The sequence below is a fragment of the Castor canadensis genome, chromosome 12 (genome assembly GCF_047511655.1).
Source record: "Castor canadensis chromosome 12, mCasCan1.hap1v2, whole genome shotgun sequence".
Classification (NCBI taxonomy): Eukaryota; Metazoa; Chordata; class Mammalia; order Rodentia; family Castoridae; genus Castor; species Castor canadensis.
The window spans coordinates 65,326,125-65,337,827 of record NC_133397.1 but is presented as its reverse complement, the minus strand read 5'-3'; the positions used below and the strand labels follow the sequence as shown (position 1 = coordinate 65,337,827).

The following is an 11,703-nucleotide window of genomic DNA, read 5'->3' as shown; positions in this document are numbered from 1 at the left end:
TGCACTTCTTTGGAATATAAAGTCCTCTTTTAGAAACACAAATGTCACTGGGAACCATAATGTTAATATTTTATTAGAGATCCATGTCCAGCCCCAAAGGCCAGACTTAACTAGGTATTACAGGCAGAAGGAGGTAGAGACAGGATTTCTTGACTACCTGTGAAAATAGAACACAATGAGAGGATGTTCTGGGGTCAGACTGCCCACAAGATTGCTAAGTAATGAAAGAAGGATGAGCTCAGAATTAAGCAAAGAAACTGGGAAGTTAAAACTGGAGGGATCAAGCCAATGGTTTTCTCAAACCCATAGGCATAGTCCAATTAAGGAGTTGCCAACCCTAAATTCATGGCCTTGTCTCCTTCAGAGAGCCTTTTTAGTAGATCATTGCCTAGGCCAAGGATCTAAGTGATAATAACCATGTCAGTATAACTGTGTTGATGGGGATGGGTCTGTCGGACTAGGTAAAACAAAATGGAAAACAGATTGGAAAGCCGATGAGAAGGGGCTTTGATAGGAAAGGATGAATAGTAAGCAGGTGAATAGAGGCGGTTCCTAATGCACAGGTTTGCCTCTCTTGGTAAAGGTACAATCCTGGGAATGAAAACTTCATTGGGAACAAGGTCCTAAATTCAATACCTCAAGAGGAGAGAGGGACGATAGGAAAAGTATGGTAGTGGGACTAAAACCCAATCCACTGCTTCATTTTGGACTTATTCCCTGTGTTTTCTTCCAACATTTCAATATTATCCCTCAAATGCAAAGAAACTCACTATTCCTACCTGCTCCCTGTCCTTTTTTGTCCTCCTTCATTAAAGTTTGCAAAAGAAAAACAAAAGCATAAAATTTTTACTTTCTTCATGCCCTGATAGATGTCATAGTTGCTGACTCTGGGAGACCCTAACCTTAAACTATGTGCAACTCAAGATGGAATAACTTGCTTTTCTTAAATTCTAAAACAATTCTCAGAGCATTTTACAGGAAGGTATTTTTATAAAATCTTAACACTCAATCCAATTTTATGACTATTTCAATTATTTACAACTTTCCCCTTGTGTTCAATTTAGATTCATACCCAAGCAAGGGAAGAAGTCTATACACCAGGGCAATTTTGTTTATGTGGGCAATAAGAAAGCAGGGGAAGAAGGTCAACAAATAACCAAGATAAAAACAGTAGAAGTGAAATATATTTTTTTTACAAGTAAAGGAAACAGACTATAAACTTCAACTCTCCCAGTTTTATCCCTCTCTTGATAATAGTACTGAGTTCCATGACGTATCATGACACAGACAACATCTGGGGTGTGGTTGAAAACTTGGTTATACAATGAGAGCAGAGCTAATTACAATAGTTCCCAAAAGTCACCTTTTAAGTAAACATTTACCAAATCTTTCATTTCCACTGAAGCAGGGCAATGTTGGTTCTTTGATACTCTAGAAATAATTGCCAGTGGTCCCTGTACCTAGAAAAATGATGCTCCCTTTAAGTCAGAGGACACCTGAATCTTCAGTCTTTCAGTGTTTGATCTCCAGTGCAGCAGATCTTGTGCTGGGTTTTGGGGATGTAACAGGAGCAAAGTTAATCATGGTTGCCCCCTGACAAGCTGTTCTCAGGCTAGTGGAAAGATATGTTTACCAAATAATCCCATGAACAAGAACATAACTAAAAACTGACATAAGAACTACTTAAAGAAAAAAAGACTCTTTATGAGACCTATAGCAAAGGAACTGGACCTAGGACATGAGTTCAGAGAAGTCTTCTCTACAAAAATAAGACTCTGAAGAAGAATAAGAGGTAATCAGAAAGAATATGCCAAGCATAGAGAATGCTGTGTGGAAAGGCCTATGATTAGAGAGATAATGGCATATTCAAGCTACTGAAAAAAAATAAGACCAATGTGCTTGAATGGAAGAGAGAGGATGGGGGAGGGAGGAAGTGAGGCTAGAAATCAGGGAAGAGAATGATGTTGATGACTTGTAGGCCATAATAAGAATTTTGCTCTTAGAGCAAAGGAAGTAAGTCATCCAAAGATTCAGAAGGTGATAAGAGCAACCTGCTTTTGGAAAAGATCACTCCAACTGCATGGAGACCAATTAGGAGGAAATTCCATGGTTCAAGTAAGAACTAAATTAGTGAGGATAAATAGGAAAAGAAGTAGATGGGTTTGAGAAGTGTTTAGTAACTACATGGGAAATACAAATTGGTGATGAATTTCTCTGGTTGTGAGGAAAGGAGAAGTTTCAAAGATGAATTTGACATTTCTTGTGTACCTAGTTGAATGACGGTACCATTCTTTGAAACAAGGAACACTGGGATACAAAGCTTAAGGGAAATGAAGAGAAGAAATATTGTGAGTTTGATCTTAAACATGCAGAATGTAAGACAACTTGGAGATGCCAAAAGAGATATCAAGGAAGTAGTTGGATATGCAAATGTGGAGCTCAGGGAGAATCTGGGCTGAGAATATCAATTTGCAAGTCAATTATAGATGGCAGTTGAGGCTCTGAGCATGAGTAAGTTTGTCAAGTATGATAGTATTGGGTAATCAACTGCCATTTTTAATTGTTGGGTAGAGAAAGTATCAGATTTGCCTAGAGAGATAGGAAGAAAACCAGGGGAATGTGGTCTCTTGGAAGTCAATGAAAAAGAATGTTTCAAGGAAAGAATCCTGAGAAGTGGAGTACTGAAAACTATTAGAGAAGGCAAGGAAGTGGAAAATGCCCCATAAGTTTAGTAATGAAAAGATCAGTGGTTGCCTTAGCAAGAGCTGTTTGAGTGGAGTCATGAGACAGAAGTAGAACACAGTGAGCTGACAATGAGTATCTAAAGAAATACAGACCCAAATCTACAGAACTCCTTCTTTAGGAGAGAACAAAGAATGTGGCAGTTAGGCAGGTGGGACCAAGGAAAGACTTTTAATTTGTACTTGTTATTCAATAGAAAAAACTTGAATATACTTTCCTGCCTACAGGAATGATCCTTTTTATAAGGAGCAGTTGGATATATATGAGGGAAAATAAAGAATTAATAGGAACAATTTCTGGGAAAGCAGGATGTTGGTAGGCAGAGCACAGCTGGAAGATAAAAGACAAAGGGTAAAGGTAGATTAGGAGATTTGACAGCTGATGGTTTCAATTTCCTCTGAGAAGCAGAAAGTAAGGCCTACTGTAGATGTGACCAGAGGTTATAGAACAGGGTTATCAGCACAGAGAAGAGTTCAAGTAATCACTGCACATTCCTTAGGAACTGTGATTCAGTGGTACCAGAGGGGTGAGTCAGAATCAATACACTTGATTCTGATAGGGAAACCAAGTTTTGAGGAACACAGGCTGAGTTTTAAGATGTATCTCCTCAGCATCCCCATGTGAAAACTACCATCAAGAATAGAAGAAATCAATGCTTCCAGGAATGTTGTACCAGTACACCTGATGATCTGTGATTCTATGACTCTAAATTTTTCCACTCTTCCAGGGAGCTGTTTGACAGGGTAGCTCTAGAGCCATTCTTGATCTTCTGGGAGATTTAATAAATATTTTTTCCAATTTGAAATAGAGTTTTGTTTAAAATATTGCATTTTCAATTTATAATACAGTGATTATAAAGTCCAATGTTATTTCCTTTCCCTGTGCACATTTACATTCCATACTTAAGTATTAAGAATGCACAGTAATTTACTGTAGAAGCTTACCCTAAAATTTTTTACTGTGTGTAAAAATGCTACATCTATTCTTTGGTTGTTTAATCAACCTGTTCAATGGTGGACCCTGAGGAAACACAACCAAAAGGAGGAGCTCCTCAACCAAAGAAATCCCCAAGCATCTTCCCATCCTCCCTACTGTACTCTGGTACAGTTTGGTAATGATGGAGTTGGAGTTTTTCCAGTTCTTTCTGCTAATATTCAAATTCCTTCTTCTGATTCTTATTCAGACCACTGATGATTTCATTACACTTGTCAAGAATAATCTGTTTATCCTCACCATTGATCTTGCCTTGAAGTTTCTCATCTTCAATAGTTGCTTTCACGTTGACTACATAGGACTTCAGAAAACGCTTAGAAGACATCTTGCCCCTCTGCTTCTCATCTTCAGCTTTATACTTTTCATATTCCTGGTTTATATGTTCAATATTTTGTAATTAGTAATGGTAATCTTGTTCCCTTTTCCTAAACTCTTATCCATAGCAGAAGACATTGAGGATGCCATTGATATCAATATCAAAAGTGACTTCAATCTGATAATCATGATAGAGTACAAGAGGTATACCTTTGAATTCAAACTTTCCAAAAATAGGTTATATCTTTGGTCATGGCACACTCACCTTCATATATCTGAAGGAGCACACCAGACAAGTGTTAGAGCAGGCAATGAAGGCCATTGTCTGCTTGGTGAGAATGGTAGTATTGTATTTGATAAGAACAGTACTCCACCAGCAATTTCAATACCAAAGAAAAGAGGAGTATTGTGGTTTGAAAATGAAATGTCCCCCACAGGTTCATGTGTTAAATGTCCAGCCCCCAAGCATGCTTAGTGCATTGGTGTTGCTATTTGGGGATGTTATAAAAACTTTAGAAGGTGGGGCCTAGCTGGAGGAAGTAGGTGACTGGGTGCAGGTCCTCACAGTTCTCTTGCCTCTGGCCCCTTCCTGTCTCACACTCTGCTTTCTATCTGAGGTAAGCTGGTTTTCTCCACCACATTCTCTTCACAATGATGTTCAGTCTCACTGCAAGCCAACAAAAATGGAACCAAATGACCATGAATTGAAACCTCTGAAACTATGAGACAAAATATTATTATTCCACTATTATCATAATGTTATTTTTCCATTGGAGAAGTCCTACAGAAGCTTCTGAATCTTGAGAATAAGGGTAGAATCACCCAGCGTGACTGTCACTGTCAGAGAAAAGCTATACCAATAGATAAGGACTCCACAAGGATAACCCTCTAAAACAAGCACATTTTGAGTGGATTGTACAGACATTAACTTTAGCAATACTGATGATACAAGTATACATAATAAGTCATTGAGGGGCTAACCAAACAACCTTCAGAAAAATAAAATTAGTGCCTTAAAAATCAAGAATAACTGCCATTGAATAACTCTGTAAATTCAGGGCATTGACAGTGATGTTCCAATAACAAGCTATCTCACTCTTTGCAGCATTATCAAACACTGTGGAATAGCCAGACTTCTTCTTGGCATAAAGCTGAATTAGGATCCTCAAGAAATTCTAGTATAGTAGTGTCTATGTGAGTTTTCTGAGTACCAAATGATAGCAACCCTCTGTAACTCACCTAGTAGTTACTAGTAAACAACATACTAAAAGCCTATGGAAACACACACCTGGATATTTTGATTGATTTCCTGTTCTTCTGATGGATCCTTTTGTCCAACTGGATAATCAAGAACCATATCTGGGATTTGTGGTCTCAGTATGCAATTCAGCCGTTCCTAGTTTCCCTCTGTTTTGTGCTGTGATCAAGTAAGGGATACCAGACAGCTCCACGCTGGATCACATTAACCATAGCTCCTGTTTTCCACCTTCACTGAGTTGTGTAACATTATGCTTTTGGCTAGAGCTTTTACAAAAAGCAAAACCTGAAATTCATTCTGCATTTGCTACAGTCACTATGGATACTGCATTATTTATTATTGCATGATTTGTATGTAATTATCATGATGATAGTTTATTTCAGTTGACTGTGTGCCAATCACAATTCTAAGGACCTAACATGTTTTGCTTCATTTCATCTTCACATATTGCTAAGGAGGAAGGGACTATTATTAATCCATTTATCTACAATGTCACATCATACTCCTTAAATAACCCTGCATGAGAATTTCTTTTGTAGTTTATTGCCAAGAAAATTGTGACTCTCTTGAGAAACTGGTAGACTTCCTTATTCCTGATTTTGAGTTTTGTAATGTTGATTGCTTGCCTTTCTTCCCTAAATTCTGGGAATTGCACAGTAGAATTTGGGTCTTATCCACTGCTAGGGCTATCTTATCATTACTATACTAGCTTCCACTTATTTGTCTTTGTTCTTACTTTCTATTTCCACTTTATTTGCTATGTTGCAGTTATCTTTGCTACTGATTGCCTCACAATTTTTTTGGAAAGAGGAAAAGAAGAAGAAAATGTAATTAAATAAAAATACAAACTTTGAGTTTATTCAAGAGCCCTATGCCTAAGGAATCAGTTAATGGAGATTAAGAACAACATTCCTACAACTTGAAACAAGTAGGAAACCATTCAGGAAGCAAATATCTTTTCCTAGAGCTTCCAAGATATGGTATTGTTTGTGTATTTTAAAGAGAATGGAGTTATTAGATCCCATCTGGGAGAGCCCTGAGATCTACAAAAAAAGCTTTTGGCTGGAACATTAGATGTTTTTAAAGGAAGTGGGATTATCCTCCTATTACAGAAATCATGCTGGAAGAAGCTATCTTTGTGTATATGCAACTATTATGTGCCTCTTACTGTAATATGAGTATATTATTTAGGGAAAACAGCTTACTTACTGAGTAATTTGAACCTAGACATGTATGTGTTCCCAAGAGTCCGGGTGACACAGAACTATGCAACTATCACACTCTGTTTCCTCAGGCAAATGCCCATATGCATCACTACATGAGAAAAAAATAAATGCATTCAGAATAAACAAGATGTACCACAACCCTTTTTACCTTGAAGGCATTTGGTATTGTCAGTTGCTTCAAGCCCTGCATCTAGAAATGCCAGGTGTTTCATTTCAACAGCAATGGTGGCCAGCAAAATATTGCCTTCTCTTTATCATTCTCAAAATGCTTTGATATTCCTTTAAATTTACGCAGGTGCTAAGGAATTTTTTTTCTTTTTTTTTTTTGACCATACTGAGATTTGAACTCAGAGCCTCTCCCTTGCTAGGCAGGCACACTACCCCTGGAGTCATGCTCTCAGCCCTTGCTGTTAACGTTTAATAAGACGAGAATTTACTATCCAAATTTCACCAGAAATAAAAATGTAAAACCACAAAATAATGACAGAAAAAGAAACAGAAACCTGCAGTACTCTTTCTGGGACTCCTGTTGAGTTTTCTCGGCTGATTCAAGCTGCAGTTCTGGGCAGACCTTCTAGAATTCTGGAAGACACCAACTCTTATCAATCTAATCATTACAGTCATTCTCAGTAATGATGCTTGCCATCTGAATTTTGATTGCTCAGAATCTCAAGCTTTATTGGAGTTTCAATTCTTTCCTTGAATGTTCATACCTCAAATGATCAGACTGATTTGTCCTACATTTGTTTTTTGGGTTTTTTTTTTTTTTTTGCACCTTCAATTGGCTAAATTTACTTCTTTTTAAACCTCTGTGCTCAGAATGCTTGATTAAGGTGTGGGAATGTATATTTTCTTATCAAAAAATTCTAGCTTTTTCTTTTTCTTTTCTTTTTTTCTTTCCTTTTCTTCCTTTTTCTTTTCTTTTCTTCCTAGTTTCCTCTCCCTTAAAGTGAAACACATACTTATAGCCTTTGAATAGATATATAATAAGTGTCTGCATCCAGAAAGAATTACCAAGGCTGTGTTCATCCTATCTTTCTTCTCTAGACTAGTGCTTCTTAATTTTAATATAAGTGAATCACCTGGGCATCTTGTTAAACTACAGTACCTGATTCAGCAAGTCCAAGGTGGAGTCTGAGATTTGCAGTTCTGACAGCTCCCAAGTGGTGCTGGTGCAGCTAGCTGCAGAGCACACTTGGAGGGACAATTTGCTCTGGGGTCTAGTGCAACACACTGCATATGTAACTGTATATTTTCTAGTAATTACATTAAAAAAATAAAAAGAAACAGGTGGAAATAATTTAGCAGCATATTTTGTATAATTTGATACATTGAAATATTACTTCAACATAAAATCAATATAAAAATTGTTAGTGAGATATTTTACATTTTTTTTCATTCCAGGTCCTTAAAATCTAGTGTACATTTTACATTCACAGCACATCTTGAATTACACTAGCTACATTTAGTGTGTTTGCTTGTTTGTTTGTTTGTTTTTGAGACAGGGCTCACTGTGTAAGTCAGGCTTGCCTCAAACTTGTGATCCTCCTGCCTCAACCTCCTAAGTACTGGGATTGCAGGCATGCACCACCACACTGGGCAACTAGTAACATTTCAAGTGTTCAGTGGCCACGTAAAACTAGTAGCTGCCATTTTGAATGGTGCTGGTCTAGAGGGTCTCACTGTTTTCTCAAATAAATTCTCTCCAGTATCTCTTGAGTGTCATAAAAATCTGTGGATATCAAGCTATGACATACCCCCAGATGACGGTCTTTAGGATGAGGGCTTCCTCTGAACTGAAAAATGGCAGTTCCAATTTGAAAAATGCTGTCACTCAAATCAAGACAGTCACTCCAAGTGGCAAGAACCTCTTGGGTGTAGAGCACAGACACTCCTTCGCACTGTCTCCTTTGTCTTGGCACTTCCTGATTGTAAGTTAGAGACCCACAGATGAGAGAAGGAACAGAAGGTTTGAGACCTGTAGGAAATTCAGGAAGCTGAGTTAAAATGAGAGAGAGAGAGAGAGAAGGGAGAAAGGAAGAAGGAGAGGAATAAACCATGATGTGAGCAGAGACCAGATGGTGCAGGACCTAGAAATCCTCACTTAGAAATTTGCACTTTATCCCAAGAGCAAAGGGGAACCATTCAAGGGTTTTAAACAGGGAAGCATAGTACAGTCAGGTTTCCATTTTAGAAAGATCCTTTAGCAACAGCAGAAACAATTTCTGGAAGACAATGGAATTAAAGGCAAGGAGACTAGTTAGAAAAGTTTCACAGAAATCCAACTGAAAGATGATAATGGTCTGAATTAGAATACTAGCTCTGTGATTGAAATACTATATATATATATATACATATGTATATATACATATTTATATATTTATACATATATATATTTATATATATACATATATATATATTTATACTTTGCTGACAGACTGTGGGCAGAGAAAGATGGAAGGGAAAGAATCAGGGATGATGCTTAGGCATATTAAGCAAGGCCCCAAGAGAAGCTCAAACTAGAAGAACTTGAGGATAATTAATAAAGATATCTCTTACAAAACTGTGGATGGAGTATAGGGAAGCTGTAAGGGACAATTCAGTTTCCCAAAAGGGAAGCTGTAAGGGACAATTCAGTTTCCCAAAAGGGAAGCTGATACTATCATCAAGCCTGATGGCATCAGAGAAGGGAACAGTTACTGGACCCAGCAAGAGAGAGTTATATGAGAAGGGCTGCCAGGAGAGGAGCAGAGACCTCTGGTTGAAGCACAGCCAGACAGAGGCAAACTAGCAGGTTTTGTGGGATGACATCAGTCCTCACTCTCTTCCCTCTGCTCCCTCTTTCCATGGCTCCCCATGGTCTGAGCCTTCTCTGAAACAAGCACAAGGGAGCCCTTTGGTGAACCACACATTCCTCTGCACACAAGAAAGGATGGTGTTATGATTTGATCTGAGATGTCCCCTTAAGGCTTCTGTGTTAAGGGTTTGGTTGCCAGCTGAAGGACTTTTGGAAAATGATTGAATCCTGAGGGCTCTGACCTAATCAATGGATTAATCCTTGATGGAGTCATAACATGATGGTATTATTGGGAGGTCATGAAAGTAGGAGGTGGGGCCTACTTGGATCAATGGAGATGTGTCTTGGAAAAATATACCTCGACCCCTTTCTCTCTCTCCCTCCTCTCTCTCCCTCCTCTCTCTCTCTCTCTCTCTCTCTCTCTCTCTCTCTCTCTCTCTCTCTCTCCATTTTCTGGCTGCCAAGAAGTAAGCAGCCTTTCCAACGTGCTCCTGCCATGATGGTGTTTCTGCTTTGCCTCTGGCCCACAGCAATGGATCCAGCTGGCCATGGACTGAAATCTCAAAATGTGAAATAAATTAAATCTTCCCTCCCTTAAGTTGTTTTTCTCAGGCATATTTGACTGCAAAAGAAAAAAAGAAAAAAGCGTGACTAGATGAAGAGAGAATGAATCAGGAGAGAATTTTCCAGAATGGGATCTGGCAAATCGGAGGCCTGGGTTAAGTGGCTATATAAAGCCATTTATTGGAGTGCAAAACAGTAGAATAAGCAGGTATGGAAGAAAGAGGGTCATGCTGTGTGTTCAGACACAGACCAGTCCCTGGAATCTCTTCCTACTTCATGTGAGCATTATAGCAGCTCTCCCCGACCCATCTGGAGGTCACCTTATTAAGACACAAAAAAAGAAAGCACAGTCACCATGAGCTTCCAATAATAGCTCCTCATGGCCTCCTGCTTCCTTCCTAGCTCTACAATCCATTTTCATCATAGATCAGAAAATACAGATTAGGCCATGTTCTTATTTCCCTGTGTGAAAGTCACCAGTGGTTTCCCACTGCACTCAGGATAAAAATCTAAACTCTCAGTGCAACCCACAAGATGCACATTGTAAATCCTGGCCCTGCCCCAACTCTGTCCAATCTAGCACCTACCCACTCCCTTACTCCCCTGTCTCTAGCTCCTCACCACGTGGGGTGCACTTTTCCCTGATCTCCACAAGTGAGCTGCTGGTTCCTTCTCAACTCCCCGTCAGCAATCTGAAAGGTCTTTGAAACCCTACTAAAGTAGGAGTTCCACCTGCCCAACATCTGCACTACTTATTACAATAAGAGTTATCTTACTTTTGACTGTCATCTTTCAGCAGGAAAAAGCTCCAGGGTACACATGGTTTAAATACTGCCTGTCTTTTATCACTGCTATCTTCCACCAAGCAAAGTGACTTGCTCATAGCTCAGTAAACCTGGCCCATAGCTGCTGCTCAATAAGTATATGACCACTGGCCACAACATGCCAGTCCTGTAATTGGATTGTTTCAGAAGAAGGGTAGGGTCCCCTCTCTCTGACTCTGTGAGTTGTGCAGCTAAGATCCGAGGTGGGGTGTACAACACCAATCTGCCTGGGCCACAAATATTCAGGCCATCTGTGAAAACTGCTCCCAAACAAAGGCATACATGTAATCTGTACATGAGGTCTTCATACACATGAACATGTATACATGAAAATATAAAGAAAGGGTCCAGGTACAGTGTCTCACATCTGTAATCCCAGCTACTACTAGGGAGCAAAGGTAGGAGGGCCATGGTTTAAAGCAAGCCTGGCAAAAAAGTTATAGAGACACCCATCTCAACAAATAAGCCAGAAATGGTGGTGTATGTCTGTAATTACAGTCACAGAGGAGGCATAAGTAGAAGGATCATGGTCTGAGGCTAGCCCAGCAATCCCCAGTACAATCAATCAATCAACCAACAAATATTAAATATTCCTTTCCCACATATCACCAGTGCCCTCACATGAGAAGTAACACATTAACAGTTCTCTGTGGAGTCCTCCTTACTCTGCACTTAAGCACATATGCATACATTACATATACTGTATATATATATATATGCACATATAAGCTATGTATATGTAGTGTTTGAATATGTATACTTACCCATTTCTGCATTTAAATACAGATTACATACTATATATGTGTGTGCATATATATATATGCATGTCTATAGACATATATAAAGTATTTAAATACATACATCTATGTATCTACTTCTACACTTAAATGGACAGGAGTAAGTATAGATTTTACACAAATAGAAATGGATTTATATTTTTGTCACTTAGTCCTTTCACTTAAAAATGTGTCTGAAGATTTTCTT

The 11,703-nt window shown here is 38.7% G+C and overlaps 1 pseudogene; it reads right to left on the bottom strand.

The window, feature by feature from the left end:
- Positions 1–3,736: 3,736 nt before the first annotated feature.
- Positions 3,737–11,487, bottom strand: LOC141414727 (heat shock cognate 71 kDa protein pseudogene; annotated as a pseudogene).
- Positions 11,488–11,703: the final 216 nt, after the last annotated feature.